This window comes from Heptranchias perlo, chromosome 3 (genome assembly GCF_035084215.1).
Source record: "Heptranchias perlo isolate sHepPer1 chromosome 3, sHepPer1.hap1, whole genome shotgun sequence".
NCBI lineage: Eukaryota > Metazoa > Chordata > Chondrichthyes > Hexanchiformes > Hexanchidae > Heptranchias > Heptranchias perlo.
Window position 1 is genome coordinate 91,296,154 of NC_090327.1, and position 21,733 is coordinate 91,317,886.

At 43.3% G+C, this 21,733-nt stretch overlaps 1 protein-coding gene across 1 annotated transcript in view; it reads right to left on the reverse strand.

The window, feature by feature from the left end:
* The window catches only part of csmd3b (CUB and Sushi multiple domains 3b), a 1,733,930-nt gene that overhangs the window by 791,551 nt on the left and 920,646 nt on the right, over positions 1-21,733 (reverse strand). The gene's annotated exons all lie outside the window — the stretch shown is intronic.

Here is a 21,733-nt window from a genome sequence, read left to right on the forward strand (position 1 = left end):
AGACAAAAAAGGCATCAAGAGGTATGGGGAGAGAGTGGGAATATGGTATTGAGATAGAGGATCAGACATGATCATATTGAATGGTGGAGCAGGCTCAAAGGGCCGAATGGCTTACACCTGCTCCTATTTTCTATGAAAACATGAAAATCCGAAAGTAGCTGTCTGAGATTCACTACTCCTCCATCAGCATCCCCAAAAAGGCATCTCGCCGTCTGATTCATCATTCAAATATATTGAACGGTGTGTGGTTCCTGTACTTATGTGGTAGATACAGACTAAACTCGCCACAAAATGTTACGGCTTGTCCATTCCAGCCTAAGTACCCTCTTAACGATGTGATAAGTCTTAATTACTGCCACACAACCTCTCTGCTGCTGAAAATTAACTTCCACAAGTGTGGAGTCTCATTCCTTCAGCTTTTGATTGTTGTTGGAAATTTAAAGAAACAATTGAAATTTTTTTTTACTTTTCCTTTCAGTCTCTTTTTACTCTCTCAATTCAATCTTTCTTTCCCTCTCTTTATTTATCTTTCTTTACCTGCTTTGACATTTAATTCACTATTCTAACTTACACTTCCTGGTTCAGATTCTGTGCTGTTCTTGAATCTGCTTGGTTAAAGAGATGCTCTGTAGAGGGCGCCTAGCCATTTGGATCTCAAACTTACAGTCACTTCCAGCACAAAGGTTCATGGAGAGTATATGGGCAAGGGCAAGTCTAACGAACTGCAGTCCATGGATATTTCATATTAGATTTGATCTCACACAATATTACTTCATAGTCAGAATCATAGAATCGTTACAGCACATTTGGCAGCTCTTTGTGAGAGCAACCCAGTTAGTCCCATTCCCCCGCTCTTTCCCCGTAGCCCTGCAAATTTTTTCCCTTCAAATATTTATCCAATTCTTTTTTGAAAGCCACGATTGAATCTGCTTCCACCACCCTTTCAGGCAGCGCATTCCAGATCATAACTACTCACTGCGTAAAAAAGTTTTTCCTCACGTTGCCTTTGGTTCTTTTGCCAATCACCTTAAATCTGTGTCCTCTGATTCTCAACCCTTCTGCCAATGGGAACAGTTTCTCTTTATTTACTTTATCTAAACCAGTTATGATTTTGAACACTTCAATCAAATATCCTCTCAACCTTCTCGGCTTTAAGGAGAACAACCCTAGCTTCTTCAGTCTATCCACGTAACTGAACCATTCTAGTAAATCTTTTCTGCACCCTCTCTATGGTCTTCATATCCTTCCTAAAGTGTGGTGCCCAGAATTGGAAACAATACTCCAGTTGTGGCTGACCAGTGTTTTATAAATGTTCAACATAACTTCCTTGCTTTTGTACTCTATGCATCTATTTATAAAGCCCAGGATCCCGTATGCTTTTTTAATCACTATCTCAATCTGTCCTGCCACCTTCAAAGATGTGTGCACATATACCCCCAGGTCTCTCTGTTCCTGCACCCCCTTTAGAACTGTATCATTTAGTTTATATTAGCTCTCCTCTTTCTGCATTAAATTTCATCTGCCATGTGTCTGCCCATTCCACCAGGCTGTCTATGTCCTCTTGAAGTCTATTACTATCTTCCTCACTGCTTACTACCCTCCCAATATTTGTGTCAACTGCAAATTTTGGAATTGTACCCTGTACACCCAAGTCCAAGTCATTAACATATATTAAAAAAAGCAACGGTCCTAATACCGACCCCTAGGGGACACCACTGTATACAAGTCCGAAAAACAACTGTTCACCACTACTCCTGTCACTTAGCCGATTTCATACCATGCTGCCACTGCCCCTTTTATTCCATGGGCTTCAATTTTGCTGACAAGCCTTTTAAAGCATAGAAACATAGAAAATAGGAGCAGGAGTAGGCTATTCAGCCCTTCGAGCCTGCTCCGCCATTCAATATGATCATGGCTGATCCTCTATTCAATACCATATTCCAGCTCTCTCTCCAGATCCCTTGATGCCTTCTGTGTCTAGAAATCTATCTATCTCCTTCTTAAATATAAACAGTGACTTGGCCTCCATAGCCTTCTGTAGTAAAGAATTCCACAGGTTCACCACCCTCTGAGTGAAGAAATTGCTCCTCATCTCAGTCCTAAATGTCCTACCCTGTATCCTGAGACTGTGACCCCTCGTTCTAGACCCCCCAGCTCGGAGAAACATCCTCCCTGCATCCAGTCCGTCTCGCCCTGTCAGAATTTTATACTTTTCAATGAGATCCCCTCTCATTCTCCTAAACTCTAGTGAATACAGGCCGAGTGAAAGTTCATTTCCCCAGTTCAATCGCATTGCCCTCATCAACCCTCTCTGTTACCTCGTCAAAAAACTCAATCAAGTTCATCAAGTTTTGTCCCAGATTATTGTTTCTAAAAGCTTCCCCACCACCAAGGTTAAACTGACTGGCCTGTAGTTGCCGGGTTTATCCTTACACCCTTTTTTGAACAAGGATGTAATATTTGCCATTCTCCAGTACTCTGGCACCACCCCCATATCTAAGGAGGATTGGAAGATTATGGCCAGAGCCTCTGCAATTTCCACTCTTGCTTCCCTCATCAACCTAGGATGCTGGGATGAGAACACACCGGTTGCTTTTGGAGATGGTGTTGTGGTTTTTATTCTGAACTTTCAGTATTATAGGTGTCAATTTGATATGAAAATCATAAGAACATGAAGCATGAACTGATTTTTCAAAATTCAAAAACTCATGAATTTCTTTCTCTTACTGCAGACATGAGTGTATGATTATGCAATGTATAATCTCTTCCCATATTTAACCTTTAATATTGTATTATAATGTCAAAGAAATTTTTAAAAAGAAGCCTTTTAAAATTACAGAATGTTTAAAATTAATTCCTACACATGATTTCTTACATGCTGCCAGAGCTAAATCTGCGTTACACAGAGTTAAGGGTGATTTAATGAAACAATGCTTTTAACATTGTCATCTCACTTATATGTCATGGTCATTGTTAAGAATCTATCTCCCTGTGATGTCAATGATCATATCCATTACTCTGCTGATGTTAATGGTATAATTAATACATATGGCTAAAAGGGTACTCCTGGATTTTATTCTACAGAGTCAGCAATTCCCATCTGGCTTGTTCAGCGTTTTGATGCTAGATTGATCCTCCAGTGTGTAATCCTTCTCTACAGGGGAAAAAAAATCACTTTGGAACAAAATTATAGCCATGCTCTCAAGGCATAAAGCACCACATATTGTTGAAACTGAAGTACAAATATACATGAAATGCAAGAAATGTTGAAACAATAAAATACAAATGTATCAATGGAATCAGAAGCTTTTCCATTCTATATATAGTTGTATATATATATTTAAACATAATTTTAAATACACTCTAAATTCCTAGCATCAATGTTTTGGAAGGAACTAAGTCAGAGAGCATAGATGCAGATTGGTTGAGCCAAGGTTTAGGAACCTTCAAACATGCACAGTTGGAGTCCAATCAATTAAAACTATGCAGCCTACCAGCACAGACTAATGATAAATGTCCTGCTGATTGTCCCTCCAGTACTATCCTACCCACTGGGTATTAGATTGGAGGGTCTTCTAAAGCCAAGTTCCCAGCTCGAGTGCCAATTCTGACCAATCAGATTCCTTTGGTGGGTAATGCCAGTGAATCAATCGACATTGGATTGCCCTGGACCTGCCTGCCACCCACAGCTTTTAAATTGCTGAATCTGCCATGGAGATTTGACTTGGTTCCAAACCTCCAACATCAGATTGTCACCTTGGAGCCATTTCAGTCCCAAGAAGAATGGTTGTTAAAAAAAACTGACAAGTGTGGATTTGAGCCCCAGCGAGGTCTATAGTGGCTACCAGGAATTTCCCATAAGTACAATGGTGAGCAGCACAAGTCACCATAAAATGTCCAAGTACTTTACCATCATCTATCCGAGCACAGCAAGAACACACAACATAGTCTTTTCCATGCATCTGTCTGGCTTGCAACAGACCAAATTTGGGTCACTTTAAAAGCTACAAATGACTTTAAGATTTGTCTTGGTTTAGATTGCTAGGGGTCACTTAACTCCAGAGTTCAGGGCTAATAGTAATATATGTTCATTTCCAATGCTCCCATTAGCAGTGCCACTGATATCAGGATTGGGGAATCTAAACCAAGATACATTTTGAAGTCAAAAAGTTTATTTAGATCAAATTATTTTCAAAAATGACCCATCTCAGGAAGTACGTGATGGAAGCTCTCAGCTGATAGGGTAACTGTGCAACACAGGTAATCTTGCCAGCAGGTCACCTTATGTTATATTGATCAACTGCATGTAGGGCTCAACTGGGACCTCGCCAAGCAAGCATTCTGTGTGTATTCCACTGTAATTTAGAAATAGGAGCAAATATGAAATTCTGCTTAACCCAGACACAAACATTACATTATGGCAAAAGAAATCTGGCTTAGCAATAAAATGGAGTTGAAGAGACTGAGTGTTCAGCATTTCACTCCATGAAATTCTTTTCTTAAGGATCAGTTGCAAATTTGCTGTATTTTTCTAGGGATATGGATTTTGTGAACTTAAATCAATAATGCCAAATTTTGTGCCCAATAAAGAGACTTAATTTTAAATTAAAGGTATATATTTCCTTTTTTTGTATTGCATTTATGTCACTATGAGATTGATATTCTAGGTGTTAGCCATTGGGTCTTTCAATGGAAGAAATAGTCACATAATGATCGGAATTTCTGAACATATAGGGGCACTGTAGATTCTATGAGCAGCCCCCATTGTCTGATGCCTGTGAAGTTTAATAATTCTAAACGACATGAGCCACAATAAGTAGATCGTAGTATCTTAAAAAGGGAAAGAAAGGAGCCTCCTGATCCTATAAAATGCAAACTGATCACCAGTCCAGGTGTGCTGGTTAAAAATTAAGGACTATGAGCTCAAAAACACTCCAAAATACCCCTGAATCAATGGCACAATGCTGTCAATCACTGTGAAAGAGATTCTGGCCAGTTGGACAGCAGTACTTGGCAAAGGTGTCTCTCGCTTCTACCCCCACGACTCCCTCCCCATCCATGAGCAAGGAGACATGTCTGTAGAATCTAGCTCAAGGTCAGGAAATGCTTCCATGTGAATTTTTTTTTTTAAATCAGAAACTGGTATTTGTTCCAATGTACAGAAGACTTCAGGTGAAGGGCCACAAGAACTCAAACTAGCAGGAGAAGTCATGGTGGGAGCGTTTAGTTGGAGAATTTGAATGGCATGACTTAGATCAAAAGGGGCTTATGTGCCAATGAAGTATCCTCCTTTCATTATCATGTGTACCGCACTTCAAATGATAGGAACTGTAACCTATATTAATAATTAGAAAAATGCTACCATTGATTGCTTCCTTCAGGAGTACCATTTCTTTCTTTGCAGCATCTCTACATAAACATATTTTTTGACTACAGCAGACCAATTCTATGGTACACATTTGACATCTACCCATTTGTTCTTTCACCAGAAGACTCTGGACTATTTTCAATGTGGCATCCTACCACTGCACCAGAGGCGACTCACATGTACATCAACAACTTGCATTTATATAGTGCTTTAACACAGCAAAATTTCCCAAGGCGCTTCACAGGTGTGTAATCAGATATCACGACAGTAACAGACACCGGCATATATTTAACAACAGATGAATCTCCATAATTTAATGAATCACCACATTGAGCATGGGGTCTCTAATTCAAAAAGAACGCTAAAGTCAAAGCCGGAAAGTTTGGGAAAGCTGCAATCAAATTCAGCCCATCGTGCCTGTGCCAGCTCTTTGAAAGAGCTATCCAATTAGTCCTATACCCCTGCTCTTTCCCCACAGCCCTGCAAATTTTTCTCCTTCAAGTATTTATCCAATTCCCTTTTGAAAGTTATTATTGAAGCTGTTTCCACCACCCTTTCAGGCAGTGCATTCCAGATCATAACAACTCACAGTGAAAAAAAATTCTCCTCATCTCACCTCTGATTCTTCTGCCAATTATTTTAAACCTGTGTTCTCTGCTTACCGACCCTTCTGCCACTGGAAACAGTTTCTCCTTATTTACTCTATCAAAACCCTTCATGACTTCTCTGACTAAATGAATGTACAATGATCTAACCTTACACAGATCATTGATAACCATAAACAAATGAGTTTGAGTTACGTCGAAACTACAGAACAGAAACAGGCCATTTGGCCCAACTGGTCTATGCCGGTGTTTATGCTCCACACGAGCCTCCTCCCTCCCTACTTCAACTAATCCTATCAGGATACCCTTCTATTCCTTTCTCCCTCATGTGCTTATCTAATTTCCCCTTAAATGTATCTATGCTATTTCACTCAACTACTCCTTGTGGTAGCGCATTCCACATTGTTACCACTCTTTGGCTAAACAAGTTTCTCCTGAATTCCCTATTGGATTTATTAGCGACTACTTTATATTTATGACCTCTAGTTTTGAACTCTCCCACAAGTGGAAACATTTTCTCTATGTCTACCCTATCAAACCCTATCATTATCTTAAAGACCTCTATCAGGTCACCACTCAACCTTCCCTTTTCTAGAGAAAATAGCCCCAGCCTGTTCAGCCTTTCCTGATAACGATATCCTCTCAGTTCTGGTATCATCCTTGTGAATCTTTTTTGCACCCTCTCCAATGCCTCTATATTCTTTCTATAATATGGAGACCAGAACTGTGCACAATACTCCAGTGTGGTCTAACCAAGGTTCTATACATGTTTAACATAACTTTTCTGCTTTTCGATTCTATCTCTACAAATGAACCCTAGTGCTTGATTTGCCTTTTTATGGCCTTATTAACCTGTGTCACTACTTTTAGTGATTTGTCTATCTGTATCCCTTGATCCTCTATCCCATTTAGACTCTTATTATCCAAGTAGTATGTGGCCTCCTTATTCTTCCTACCAAAATGCACCACCTCACACTTATCTACATTGAAATTCATTTGCCAATTACACGCCCATTCTGCAAGTTTATTAATGTTCTCTTGAATTTTGATGCATTCTTCTTTTGTATTAACTACACCCCGAATTTGGTGTCGTCCACAAATTTTGAAATTGTATTTGCGATTCCGAATCCATATCGTTGATGTAAATTGTGAACAATAGTGGTCCTAGCACCGATCCCTGTGGAACACCATTTCCACCTTTTGCCAGTCTGAATAGCTACCCTTAACCCCTACTCTCCGTTTTCTGTTTTGTAGCCAGCTTGCTACCCATTCTGCTACCTGTCCCCTGACTCCACATGCTCTGACCTTAGCCATGAGACTACAATGCGATACCTTATTGATGGCCTTTTGAAAATCCAAATGTATTACATTTACTGCATTATCCCTGTCTATTCTTTCTATTACTTCTTCAAAGACTTCCATAAGTTTGGTCAAGTATGACTTTCCCTTCTGAAATCTGTACTGACTATTCTTTATTATATAGTCAGTGGCCTTAGAAGATGACCCCACACTTTGAGCCTCAGATCAGTTACTTGTCCACGATGTCAAAGAATCTGGCCATATTTCTTCGGTTGGCTTTTTAGAAGGCATTGGCCCCTTCCACAGTGGAAGGTGGAGATATTCTTCACCCTAATACAGTACTGCATTTGAGTCCTACCGATACCTTGGCCAACTCTTCCAAATAATATTAAGAATGTCCATTTGAATGAGCCTCCTTCGACCATGATACTACTTCCAGAAGGGTGGCACAGAGGCAACCACCAAAATTACAGCATCACAGGAAAGAAGTGCACAGATTCACTGCTGAAGGTCACAGAGTACACATACCAGGTATGTATATTGCTCATGTAGAACACAATAAATATATTGTGATTTGAAAATATAGCATCTTTGTTCCATATGCACATAGAATCATAGAAAGGTTACAGCACGGAAGGAGGCCATTCCGCCCATCAAATCCGTGCTGGCTCTATGTAAGAGCAATCCAGCTAGTCCCACTCCTCTGCTTTTTCCCCGTAGCCTTGCAAATTCTTTCCTTTCAATTACTTATCCAGTTCCCTTTTGAAAGCCATGATTGAATCCACCTCCACCACCCCCTTGGGCAGTGCATTCCAGGTCCAACCACTCGCTGTGTAAAAAAGTTTTTCCTCGTGTCACCTTTGGTTCGTTTGTCAATCACCTGAAATCTATGTCTTCTGGTTCTTGACCCTTCCGCCAATGGGAACAGTTACTCTCTATCTAGACCCTTCATGAATTTGAATACCTCTATCAAACCTCCTCACAACCGTCTCTGTTCCAAGGAGAACAACCTCAGCTTCTCCAGTCTAAAGTCCCTCATCCCTGGAATCATTCTAGTAAATCTCTTCTGCACCCTTTCTAAGGCCTTCACATTGTCCCTGAAGTGTGGTCCCAGAACTGGACATAATATTCCAGTTTTGGCCAAACCAGTGTTTTATAAAGGTTCATCATGACTTCCGTACTCTATGCCTCTATTTATGAAGCCCAGGATCCCGTATGCTTTATTAACTACTTTCTCAACCTGCCCTGCCACCTTCAATGACTTGTGCACATATATCCCCAGATCTCTCTGTTCCTGTACCCCTTTTAGAATTGTGTCCTCTAGTTTATATTGCCTCTCCTCGTTCTTCCTACTGAAATGTAACACTTCACATTTTTCTGCGTTAAATTTCATCTGCCACATGTCTGCCATGCCACCAGCCTGTCTATATCCTCTTGAAGTCTATCACTATCTTCCTCACTGTTTACTACCCTTCCAAGTTTTGTTTCATCTGTAAATTTTGAAATTGTGCCCTGTACATCCAAGTCCAAGTCATTAATATATATCAAGAAAAGCAGTGGTCCCAGCACTAACCCCTGGGGAATACCACTGTACACCTCCCTCCAGTCCCGAAAAACAACTGTTCACCATTACTCTCTGTTGTCTGTCCCTTAGCCAATTCTGTATCCATGTTGCTACTGTCCCCTTTATTCCATGGGCCACAATCTTGATGATAAGCCTACCATGCGGCACTTTATCAAACGCCTTTTGAAAGTCCATATACACCACATCAACTGCGTTGCCCTCATCTACCCTCTCTGTTACCTCATCAAAAAACTTTATCAGGTTAGTTAAACACTATTTGTTTAGTCCGTGCTGGCTTTCCCTAATCAATCCACACTCGTCCAAGTGACTGTTAATTCTGTCCCGGATTACTGTTTCTAAAAGTTTGCCCACCACTGAGGTTAAACTAACTAGGTATAGGACAATAGCAAGTTCAGGAAATGAGAATGGTTGCTGTTGTGGCAAAAGGAGGCAATCTGTTTAGTGGGAGCAATCCTAAGTATAATTCTATGTAACATTTCCTCCTGGTGCATGTTAGATATGATGGGCCTCTATGTGGCCCAGTACGAGCCAGACTGAGTCCAAAAACCACACAATGGTCACTGTCGCAACAGGGGATTTTGAAAATCAGACCTCAGTCTCTATCAAGAGCAGATGGATCTAATGGGATGGACTGTATCTTTCCACTAGGGAACTTTTTAATCTTGTGAGGTTTTCTAATTCCACCCTTGTTCCCTTACCCCAAGTTTTGCTTCTTCTAGCCTTTACACCTCTGGATTCATTGGGGTTGATTTTGCTATCCCGCATACATTGGGGAAGGCTGTCCGCTCTGCCCACCTGATCATGTCAGTGCGAGGTCCCATCCTTTTTCGAGTTGAGCCTTATAGAATCAGCGATCTGCCAGCACTGAAGAGGCCCCACAAAATAATTTTAAAATCCTTTTCTGGAGCGGTCAGCAGCAGCCTCTTTAAGAACCACCATTTTGGCCGCTCCACACTCAGTTCCACACAGAGTGCGTGCAGCATGTGTTCCACCCTGTAGAAGACCTAAAACTGCATCGGGGTCCTAAGGGTTTCCTCAGACCCTGATTTAAAGATATTAATGAGGCTCCACCTGTTTCAGGTGGGAGTGCTGGCCGCCTAAATCGAGGCTCACTCCATAATCACATTGGGCGGGCCTCAGGCTCCAAGTGAGCAGTAGGTTTTTGACATTTTCGTATCACTACCGGCCCACTCACGATGAAAAACGGGACGGGAGTGAAATGAAAATTGTCACCATCATTTTATTCTGTTCCTGTGTCCTTTTTTTTTCTCCTGGTGATTCAATGTCTGTGGAAAGCAGATTGAGAAGTGGCACAGCTTCTTGAACAGCATGCTGCAAGATTAAATATTGAAATGACCCAAGTCATTCTGGCTACCTTTTAGAAAAAGGTTTTCTCAGGAAGGTCACGGAGAGGCCAATCTCACTGGTAATTGCCTGTGGCATGAAGTTCTGATAACATATGGAATGTCTTGGGAATTTGTGTGTTTTATCAATCAATCTTAATGTCTGGCTATATCTGCACAAATTTCTGGTAAATCACACACTGCTTCAACATGATATGCCTACATGTGCTTGGTCGCATATTTATTTGATACGTCATTACATTTGAGAAACAATAGCAATTTTACATAATTTCTGAATGATTCATGCTGCTGCACATTATTATTCATCCATGCTTCCCCTTTTGGAGCATACATAATCACAGCATTAGCACTACGTACTGGTAGTTAACAAACTCTAGAGCAGGAGGTGAATAATTCAACCAAAAAAGTTGACATGCTCCTGCAATAACCTTGTTATGAGTCTCAACAGAGGGAAATGTCAGCTGCCTGACAGAATTGGTCCCCACATGATACAGACATTTTGCTCTGTAGGGGCCAAATGAATTCTTAAGACTCCAAAAATTTTATAAGCGCAGCCCAGCTGTATCTTGAATTTGAGTAGAATGGGCCTATATTCTCTGGAGTTTAGAAGAATGAGACGTGATCTCATTGAAACATATAAGATTCTGAGAGGATTTGACAGGGTAAATGCTGAGAGGCTGTTTCCCCTGGTTGGAGAGTCTAGAACTAGGGGACATAGTCTCAGGACATTTAGGACTGAGATGAGGAGGAATTTCTTCACTCAGAGGGTCGTGAATATTTGGAATACTCTGCCGCATAGGGCTGCGGATGCTTAGTCATTGAGTATATTTCCCAGTGTTCCTGAGCGATCGCGACTCAATTGAAGCCACTTAACTCAACTTCCGTGAATCACGTCCTCAAGCTGCGCAGAGGGCGGACTGCGAACCCACCTGACACAATTTAAATCCCACTACTTAAAGGGCCAATGCAACAATGCATTTGAAGATGAAAAAAGGAAAAGGCAGAATAGAATGTCATAGGACAAAGCCTGAACCCAGGTTCTCGGACGCCACCCTGGAGACGCTACTGACTGCTGTGAGAAACAGGAAGGAGGTTCTATACCCACCGGACAGGAGGAAGATACCTGGTTCTGCCAACAAAAAGGTGTGGATGGAGATGGCAGAACAGGTCAGCAGCAGAAGCACAGCGCCCCTGTCGTGGCTGCAATGCAGGAAGTGATTTAATGACCTATCCAGGTCAGGAAGAGTGAATACAGTTACTGATTGACCTGCATTCTGTGGTGAACATTACCCACCCCCCCCAACCAAACTGCCCTGCGAAGCCTACTCCATCACATCACTCCTCACACCCACTTGAGGCTCAGTGTCAAGTTACCTTCACTTCTTCACCCTCCCCATTTGTGCACCCACCTCAATCCTGATGCAGTGTGAGCAATCTGTCTGATTATCACCCTCTGATACATCTCATTCATTGTCAGCCTGACCCAGAGCAATGCATCCATCGGGTGACCCTGTCACCTTCACTCACTCACATTTCTGTACTTTCTCCCCTTGTAGGAGAAGAAAGCGCAAATGCAAGGGAGAGGAGTCGGACTGGAGGGGGGAACATCACAAAGAGTGGAACTCACATAGGCGGAGGAGGAGGCCTTGGAAATAAGCCAGACAGTGGAGTGCCTGGCCATAGTGGGTGCCGAGACTGGCAGTCCACAAACATCTGGTGACAGAACTTTAACGTCCCTCACACACAACATGCACTGATGTTATCAATGGTTGACCTGTTGCACACCTCAGTATGCTCATCGCAATATTACTTCTACAATGAATCTAATATTGCTGTATGTTCTCTTCCAGGGCCGTCATGGACTGAAGACGTGGGCGAGGGCGATTCCTCAGAGGAGCTCCCTGCCACTGAGGGCGCACCATAACATCTTAGTGAGCCATGCACCACCGCAGATACTCACACCTCGGTGGGTCCTATTAGACAGGTAGTTGGGTTGTCACCTGGTGTTCCATCACACACAAGTAAGCAAGAGCAGACACTGGAGGCAGGAGCAGTGGTGGAGAATCCATGTCGGTTGGCGAACTCCTGTCCAGGCTCTGCTTAGCTTGGCATTGATGCTGAACCCCGGGGGCCATCCTTGAAAAGGAGAATGATCAAGGTACTGAGGCGTCTTTGCAATTTACCAGAAGACGTGCCACGCTCAGTCTCCACAATAGCGGAGAGGATGGAGGAGTCCACCTCCAGCATTAGTGGAATGGTAGCGCAGGTACATGCGGGAATGTATGCGATGGAGAGAATGACAGCCTCCATTAAGCTTCAAGCATGGATCACAAATGAGTCCATTTACGCCCTGGCAACGGCCGTGCGGACTCAGGGTGAACAACATTCTGCCGCCTTAACAGGCAGACAGATACATTAGCACTGGCCTTACAAGGCATAGAAACATAGAAAATAGGAGCAAGAGTAGGCCATTTGGCCCTTCGGGCCTGCTCCGCTATTTAAAATGATCATGGCTGATCGTAAACTGTTATCCAACAGAGTGGTAGGAGTGACGTGAGCCTGGACCAGGGGAGGGATGATGGCGAAAGAGGACATGGAAGTGGGAACTCCATTCAAAGCGCTCCCACCCGTTGCCCCCACCTCAATCGGTACTTGCAATGCTGCCTCCTCTCCAGGTGGCTGAATCTACCCCTGCACGGGTGCAGGTGGAGCAGTCTATGGAGGGGCCCTCAAGAGCTCCAAAATCCAGAGCACCTAGGCCGAAAGCATCTAAGCAGACCTGGCATGAATCTGAGCAACCTGCCACTAACTCTGCTGCAGCCATAGGGGATGCACCATGTAGAAGCGATAGGAAGAGGAAGTCTAAGATTTTGTAATCACAAAGGATATGCACAAGGGCCTCTGACAGAATGTTATGTTTTTTATTTATATTTGGTTTATGTTAAATGCACATTAAACGTTATGATTCTCACCACCACTACCACATCTTGCCCATTCTCAAGTCCCTTTTGCGAAAGCGCCCTTTCATGTGCTTCATCATGAGAACGCATCAAGGGGAATTGCAAATGTCACACCCTTGTTCAAAAAAGGGTGTAAGGATAAACCCAGCAACTATAGGCCAGTCAGTTTAACCTCGGTGGTGGGGAAACCTTTAGAAACAATGATCCAGGACAGAATTAACAGTCATTTGGACGAGTGTGGATTGATTAGGGAAAACCCAGCACGGTTTTGTTAAAGGCAAATCGTGTTTAGCTAACCTGATGGAGTTTTTTGATGAGGTAACAGAGAGGGTAGATGTGGGCATACAGTGGATGTGGTGTATATGGATTTTCAAAAGGCATTAGATAAAGCAAGCTTATCATCAAGATTGCGGCCCATGGAATAAAGGGGGCAGTAGCAACATGGATACAGAATTGGCTAAGGGACAGGAAACAGAGAGTAGTGGTGAACGGTTGTTTTTTGGACTGGAGGGAGGTGTACAGTGGTGTTCCCCAGGGGTCAGTGCTGGGACCACTGCTTTCCTTGATATATATTAATGACTTGGACGTACTGGGCACAATTTCAAAATTGCAGACGACACAAAACTTGGAAGGATAGTGAACAGTGAGGAGGATAGTGATAGACTTCAAGAGGAAAAAGACAGGCTGGTGGCATGGACGGACACATGGCAGATGAAATTTAACTCAGAAAAATGCGAAGCAATACATTTCAGTAGGAAGAACGAGGAGAGGCAATATAAACTAGAGGGCACAACTCTAAAAGGGGTTCAGGAACAGAGAGATCTGAGGGTATATGTGCACAAATTGTTGAAAGTGGCAGGGCAGGTTGAGAAAGCGGTTAAAAAAGCATACGGGATTCTGGGCTTTATAAATAGAGGCATAGAGTACATAAGTATGGAAGTCATGATGAACCTTTATAAAACACTGGTTCAGCCACAACTGGAGTATTGTGTCCAGTTCTGGGCACCGTGCTTTAGAAAAGATGTGAAGGCTTTACAGAGGGTGCAGAAGACATTTATTAGAATGATTCCATGGATGAGGGACTTTATTTACGTGGATAGACTAGAGAAGCTGGGGTTGTTCTCCTTGGAACAGAGACGGTTGCAAGAAGATTTGATAGAGGTATCCAAAATCATGAAGGGTCTAGACAGAGTGGATAGAGAGAAACTCTTCCCATTGGTGGAAGTGTCATGAACCAGAGGACATAGATTTAAGGTGATTGGCAAATGAACCAAATGTGACATGAGGAAGAACTTTTTCACAGCGAGTGGTTGGATCTGGAATGCACTGCCCGAGGGGATGGTGGAGGCAGATTCAATCATGGCCTTCAAAAGGGAACTGGATAAGTACTTGAAAGGAAAATATTTGCAGGGCTACGGCGAAAGGGCGCAGGAGTGGGACTAGCTGGATTGCTCTTGCATAGAGCTGGTGCGGACTTGACGGGCCGGATGGCCTCCTTACATGCTGTAACCTTTCTATGATTCTATGAACAGCGAGACTTCATGCCACCCATTGGGTGCATTTACAATGGGTGTATGTGTAGTTGTAGGACTGTTTGGTGCAACTTGGGATGTGGGCTGTTGGTGGTTGTGTTTCTCATTCCAGGTGGTCTGAGTACTTGACTATCGTTACTTTGTAGATCTCTCGATGAGAATCTATCAAATATGAGTCACTCCCTGGCATCACGAGCAGCCAGTTGAGATGCTACTTTGCTGATGGTTCACCCATCGTCCTCCTCCTCCTCCTTGTCTTCTTCAATGTTGATGGCAGGTGCGGATGCTTCATGAGTACATGGGACCTCATCCATCGGTAACCCTCTCTGTTGAGCGATATTGTGCAGGACGCAACACTCAACTATTATTCTATACACCCTCGCCGGTGAGTACTGAAGGGCTCCCTCAGATCGATCCAAGCACTTGAAGCACATCTTCAGCATTCCAATGGCTTGTTCAAAGACAGACTTGGTGGTGACGTGACTGTCATTGTACTGCTGCTGTGCCTCGCTGGTGGGGGTCATCACAGGTGTCATAAGCCACGTCTGCAAGGGGTAACCCTTGTCTCCAAGGAGCCAGCCCTTAAGTCTGTCTTGTGCTTGGAAGAGGGCCGGGATGTTGGATTTGCGCAGAATGAAGGAATCATGGCAGCTGGCACATACCTGCAGAAACCTCTTCCGGTGGTCGCAAACCAGCTGGTGGAGTGATGAACTGTCCTGGCTCATGAGCAGCTCCTCAGGTTGCTACGTGTGTACAATCAATTGCGCCCTGTACCCGTGGGAAGCCAGCCAGAGAGAGGAAACCCACTGCCCTCTCAGTCTGGCTGATGTCGTCAATGTGGAAGCTGACATAGTGGGATGCCCTGGCAAACAAGTCATCCGTGACCTGTCGTATATACTTATGCTCAGACGACTGAGAGATCCTGGTGATGTCACTGGTGGCGCCTTGAAATGATCCTGAGGCGAAGAAGTTGAGGGCAGTGGTGACTTCAACTGCGACAGGCAATGCGTACCCACCAGGCCCATCTGGGTACAGCTCTGCATGAAGGAGCCTGCAGATGTCTGCGTTCACCTGACGTCTCAATCTGAGCCTTCGTAGGCACTGCTTCTCAGAGAGGTCCAGGAAGCTCAGCCTCTGTCTGTAGACCCTCTCACGAGGGTAGTGCCTCGTGCGACATCGGCCCCTCCATTGGTCCTCTCTCTGCTCTTCTCCAGGTCCTTGTGGCGCACCTCCGTCTTGCGGAGCTGCAACTCCCAGAACTGCACGCCGTGCCTGCCGCAGATGCTGAAGTGCCTCCTCCTCAGATGTACTGCTGAATAGATCCATTGTGATCCCATCCTGATGGTGTCAGTTTGAGGGGATCCAAAATGTAGGTAAATATGTGTGCACAAAGAAATCTCAGTCTAAGCACAAAGAACTTCCAGCCAAAGGTTTGTCTGCGAGAACCGATTGCCCGACTGCAATAAACTCACCTTTTATTCACGTGTTGATCGCTGGTTTCAAGGACCAAATAGCTGCCAGCTGCAACTCACCTCCGTGTTTCAGAGGCCACGGGAGACACGTTCAGGTAGAGTTGAAATCGTTTGTCTGCCTCAATATACTAAAATTTAATTCACTTAACTATTTCAAATACCTTAATTGCCCCTTTAAATGTCATCAGCCGACGGGACTTCCGGGGTTTCTGAAGAAAGCACACACCCAGATGCATCTGGGTGAAATGAGGAATTCAGCAGGTCGGAGCCAGGATTTGTTCCCAATCCAAACTTTTAAAATGTTTACCGCCACCCCCGCCCCAACCCACTTGTTCTTCGTGGTAAAAATTTACCCTTGGACACGAAGGGAATCATGGGATACGGCGATCGGGTGGGAAAGTGGAGTTGAGGTCGAAGATCAGCCATGATCTGATTGAATGGTGGAGCAGGCTCGAGGGGCCCTATGGCCGACTCCTGCTCCTATTTCTTATGTTCTGATTTGCTGCACAGATTAAAAGTAGGATAATACATTTAACCAAAGGGAAATTGAAACCAAAGATATTTTCAGTGGGCTTTATTTCTCAAGCTGGTCCTGAAAATTAAGAGCCAATGTCTGGGGGGCAGGTTGAAGACTGTAATAACATTTTGTGGGCAGTTTTATATGCTGTTTTAGTTTTGTGTGCACAGTATTTAGTCAGGTTATAAAATTCCATTTAAATATGTCACACAGTAAACTAAAATATTGTTGCTACTCTGAAGATTGTTGTCCAGTCAGTAATTTTGGCAATTAATTAATCTTTGAACTTTCAGAATTTGAGTTCAATATTTTGGAAGTGGACCGTCTGTTCATGCAGGTGGTTCTCCAAGAATTTAATTTCCCTTTGGTTAAGTTTTTTCAGCTTATTTGGGCAAACGTTGGAACTTCACATCCTTAATCGTGTGAGAGGAAATGGAAACTCCTGCACAATTTGCAGTTTTAGATATGCATGTCACAGTCTTTCTCAGCCTAGGTACACATGATGTGGAGTTGAAAAAACTATCTGTTATCACCAGCATTGTTCTGTGAATTATAAATGCGACTTCATTTCGAGGACTTCATTTCCACATCGTTCACCTGAGGAAGGAGGTAGCCTCCGAAAGCTTGTGAATTTAAAATAAAATTGCTGGACTATAACTTGGTGTTGTAAAATTGTTTACAATAGGTACACATCAATAGAGATAGTCATGATAAGAAATGTATCCATGTGCTGTGGTTCTTTTCCTTTGCCTCAGGGGATGGGCTCAAACACAAATAGTTAATATCACAATGTCAATAAGGGAGAAACCAAATTAATTATATCAGACAATTACTCCAACTTTTGGTAATATTAAAGCTATTCAATTGCATCACACACAGTGCTGCTTTACTGTGAAGGAATACAAAGGATGTGAGATGGTAATTCGACGTCTTGGGGGGAGGCATTGTAGAGCTGGAGAAGGTTAGAGATAGGCAGGGGCGAGGTCATGAAGCAATTTAAACACGGGGATGAGAATGTGAAATTTGAGGCACTGGGATACCAGGAGCCAATGTAAGTCAGCGAGGACAGGGATGATGGGTGAGTAGGACTTGGTGTGGGATAGGATGTGGGCAGCAGAGTTTTGGATGGGTTAAGTTTACAGATGGTGGAGCATAGGAGACCGGCGAGGAGAACATTGGAATAGTCAAATGTGGAAGTGACAAAAGCATGGGTGAGGGTTTCGGCAGCAGATGGGCTGAGGCAGGGGCGGAGACATGCGATATTACGGAGGTGGAAGGAGGCAATCTTTGGGATGGAGAGGATATGGTGTCAAAAGCTCAGCTCAGGGTCATTTAGGACACCGAGGTGGAGAACAGTCTGGTTCAACCCGAGACAGTGGCTGGGGAAGCGGATGGAATCGGCGGTGAGAGTATGCAATTTGTGGCAGGGGCTGAAGACGATGACATTGTTCTTCCCGATCTTTAACTGGAGGAAATTATCAGGACTGAATGTCAGACAAACTGACGGAGGGTGCGAAATCCCCGCCACTAAATTTACCATATACCAGCACAAAAAAAAACCCAACTTGGGGTAGAGTTTCAGCTTTGGGTGCAATCGACAAATTGGGTGCAAGTTTCGCTTGAAATTGCACTGGTTAGGTTACAGTTCAAGTTTCTGCTAAAATGCATTTGCGTAATCACAAAGGCGTTTACATAATCAAACGTAAAATCTTCCATGAACCAGCGCAATCGGGCAGCATAATAGAACGGAATATTTCATTTTTTTCTTTTGCATTAAAAAAATATTCATTGAGGTATTTAAGAGCGGTAACCTGGTGCAGTTTTATTAATACAGCTGAAAATGGGTTATCACAAACAATAAACATAAGAGTGTCCAGTCCTCCACCAAAGATTAACCTGATTTTAAATTACTAAAAATGACTTGAAACTATACTGAACCATTTACTACTTTCATTGGTGTACAATAGTCAGTTTCTTAGTAAATTAAATATTTTTTTAATTGTAAAAACATTTAAAATGTGCCTGTGCACCGAGGAAAACTAGCTTAATTTTCAGACCCTCCTCGAACGGCCGCAAACTGCAGAAACTCACCATCCTTGTTATCTCGATCTGGGGGCGTGACCAGTTCTGTGGGTGAGGCCGGCTTCAGGCGCAATGATTTTTGAACCAACGCAAAAGATCACGGAAACTCGATTTACACTTGACATAACTTACACTTGATTTTCCTCAACCTTTTGCGTTGGTTCGGGTGATTTTTGCTGATAAAACCAGCGCAATCGAGCAGAAACTCAACTCCCTTGTGTTTAATGCCTTATAATATACAGCACTGCTGCCCTGATCAGTGTTAACTTTCACACTCCATTGTGAGATGAGTTTTTACATGGGACATATAACGTGAACATCTTGGGGATTAAAATGAAATGTGTACTAATGTCACAAAATATATTCATCCTAACCACAAAAACAAATACTAATTCAACACACATTTGGCAAATACGTAATGAATATATTTGAATTCGGAATCTAACTGAGTTGTAATTTTGTATTCCAAATGTTGTGTGGAATGCTTCTCCAAATGTCATACATTGGAACTAATGGAAAAGTTAATATTCAATAATTATATAATTAAGCTAAAAAAATGACTTACAAAATTAACATTTTAATTACCTTTACCAAACCATCCACTGGATAATCCGAATAAAATTATGCTGATTTTATGGAAATATAATAGGGTTTTGAAATACTGAACATTTGCTTACAAAAAATGTAATTGTATTGGATAATACCCTTTTCGAGGATCAAGTAGGATCATGTGTGACTGATTTAAAACCTTACAAGCTGTTGCTGTGTTTTTTAAGGATTTACTTATTGGTGTCATTGGAAATGCAGTCAGCTGCTTAGGACGAGAGAGAATGGAATTCGACTGTGGGCATGTATCCACATACAACAACAGGATAAATAGAATAGGCAGGTAAATACATAGAGAGGTCGAGTAATTTCCGCTTGTTTCCATTAGTGTTATCAGTGCAATCCTGGCGGAAACGGCCGAACCGGCGCAAAAGATCGGGGAATTTAAAAGTCAGTGAGTTACGGCCAAAACCACTTATCTTCGTGTTTTCAGCAGTCTTTTACGCTAGTTCAAAAATTATTTTGCTCGAAGGCCCCGCCCACAAAATTGGCCATGCCCCCGTGTCGAAATAGTGGGGATCGCAACTTGACCTCGTCCTCACCAATCTACCTGTCGCAAATGCATCTGTCCATGTCAGTATTGGTAGGAGTGGCCACCGCACAGTCCTCATGGAGATGAAATCCCGTCTTCACACTGAGGATACTATCCAAAGTGTTGTGTGGCACTGCCACCGTGCTAAATGGGATAGATTCAGAACAGATCTAGCAGCTCAAAACTGGGCATCCATGAAGTGCTGAGGGCCACCAGCAGCAGCAGAATTGTATTCCAGTACAATCTGGAACCTCATGGCCCGGCATATTCCTCACTCTACCATTACCAACAAGCCAGGGGATCAAACCTGGTTCAATGAGGAGTGTAGAAGAGCATGTCAGGAGCAGCACCAGGCATACTTAAAAATGAGGTGTCAACCTGGTGAAGCTACAAGACAGGACTACATGCATGCTAAACAGCGGAAGCAACATGCTATAGACAGAGCTAAGCGATTCCACAACCAACGGATCAGATCAAAGCTCTGCAGTCCTGCCACATCCAGTCGTGAATAGTGGTGGACAATTAAACAACTAACGGGAGGAGGATGCTCTGTAAACATCCCCATCCTCAATGATGGTGCAGTCCAGCACGTGAGTGCAAAAGACAAGGCTGAAGCATTTGCAACCATCTTCAGCCAGAAGTGCCGAGTGGATGATCGATCTCGGCCTCCTCCCGATATCCCCACCATCACAGAAGCCAATCTTCAGCCAATTCGATTCACTCCACGTGATATCAAGAAACGGCTGAGTGCACTGGATACAGCAAAGGCTATGGGCCCCGACAACATCCCGGCTGTAATGCTGAAGACTTGCGCTCCAGAACTACCACGCCTCCAGCCAAACTGTTCCAGTACAGCTATAACACTGGCATCTACCCGACAATGTGGAAAATTGCCCAGGTATGTCCTGTCCACAAAAAGCAGGACAAATCCAATCCGGACAATTACCGCCCCATCAATCTACTCTCAATCATCAGCAAAGTGCTATCAAGCAGCACTTACTCACCAATAACCTGCTCACCGATGCTCAGTTTGGGTTCCGCCAGGACCACTCGGCTCCAGACCTCATTACAGCCTTGGTCCAAACATGGACAAAAGAGCTGAATTCCAGAGGTGAGGTGAGACTGACTGCCCTTGACTTCAAGGCAGCATTTGACCGAGTGTGGCACCAAGGAACCCTAGTAAAATTGAAGTCAATGGGAATCAGGGGGAAAACTCTCCAGTGGCTGGAATCATACCTCGCACAAAGGAAGATGATAGTGGTTGTTGGAGGCCAATCATCTCAGCCCCAGGACATTGCTGCAGGAGTTACCCTAGGCCCAACCACGCTTCATTAATGACCTTCCCTCCATCATAAGGTCAGAAATGGGGATGTTTGCTGATGATTGCACAGTGTTCAGTTCCATTCTCAACCCCTCAGATAATGAAGCAGTCCGAGCCCGCATGCAGCATGACCTGGACAACATCCAGGCTTGGGCTGATATGTGGCAAGTAACATTAGCGCCAGACAAGTGCCAGGCAATGACCATCTCCAACAAGAGTGAGTCTAACCACCTCCCCTTAACGTGCAATGGCATTACCATCGCCGAACCACCAGCGATGCCCACATCCCATGAAAGAATTTTTTAAAATATTATATTTCGTACTAAGCTGCAACAGTTTAAAGTTCTCTTTCCTTCAAGGTATATTATTTCCTTTCAGTCCAATCTTATAAGAAGAAGCTTCCACTATTATCTTTGAAACAAATATAAACACAGCCACGAATAAGATAATATCTTTGTTTTGTATTTGAACGGTTTTGTTCAGACTTCGA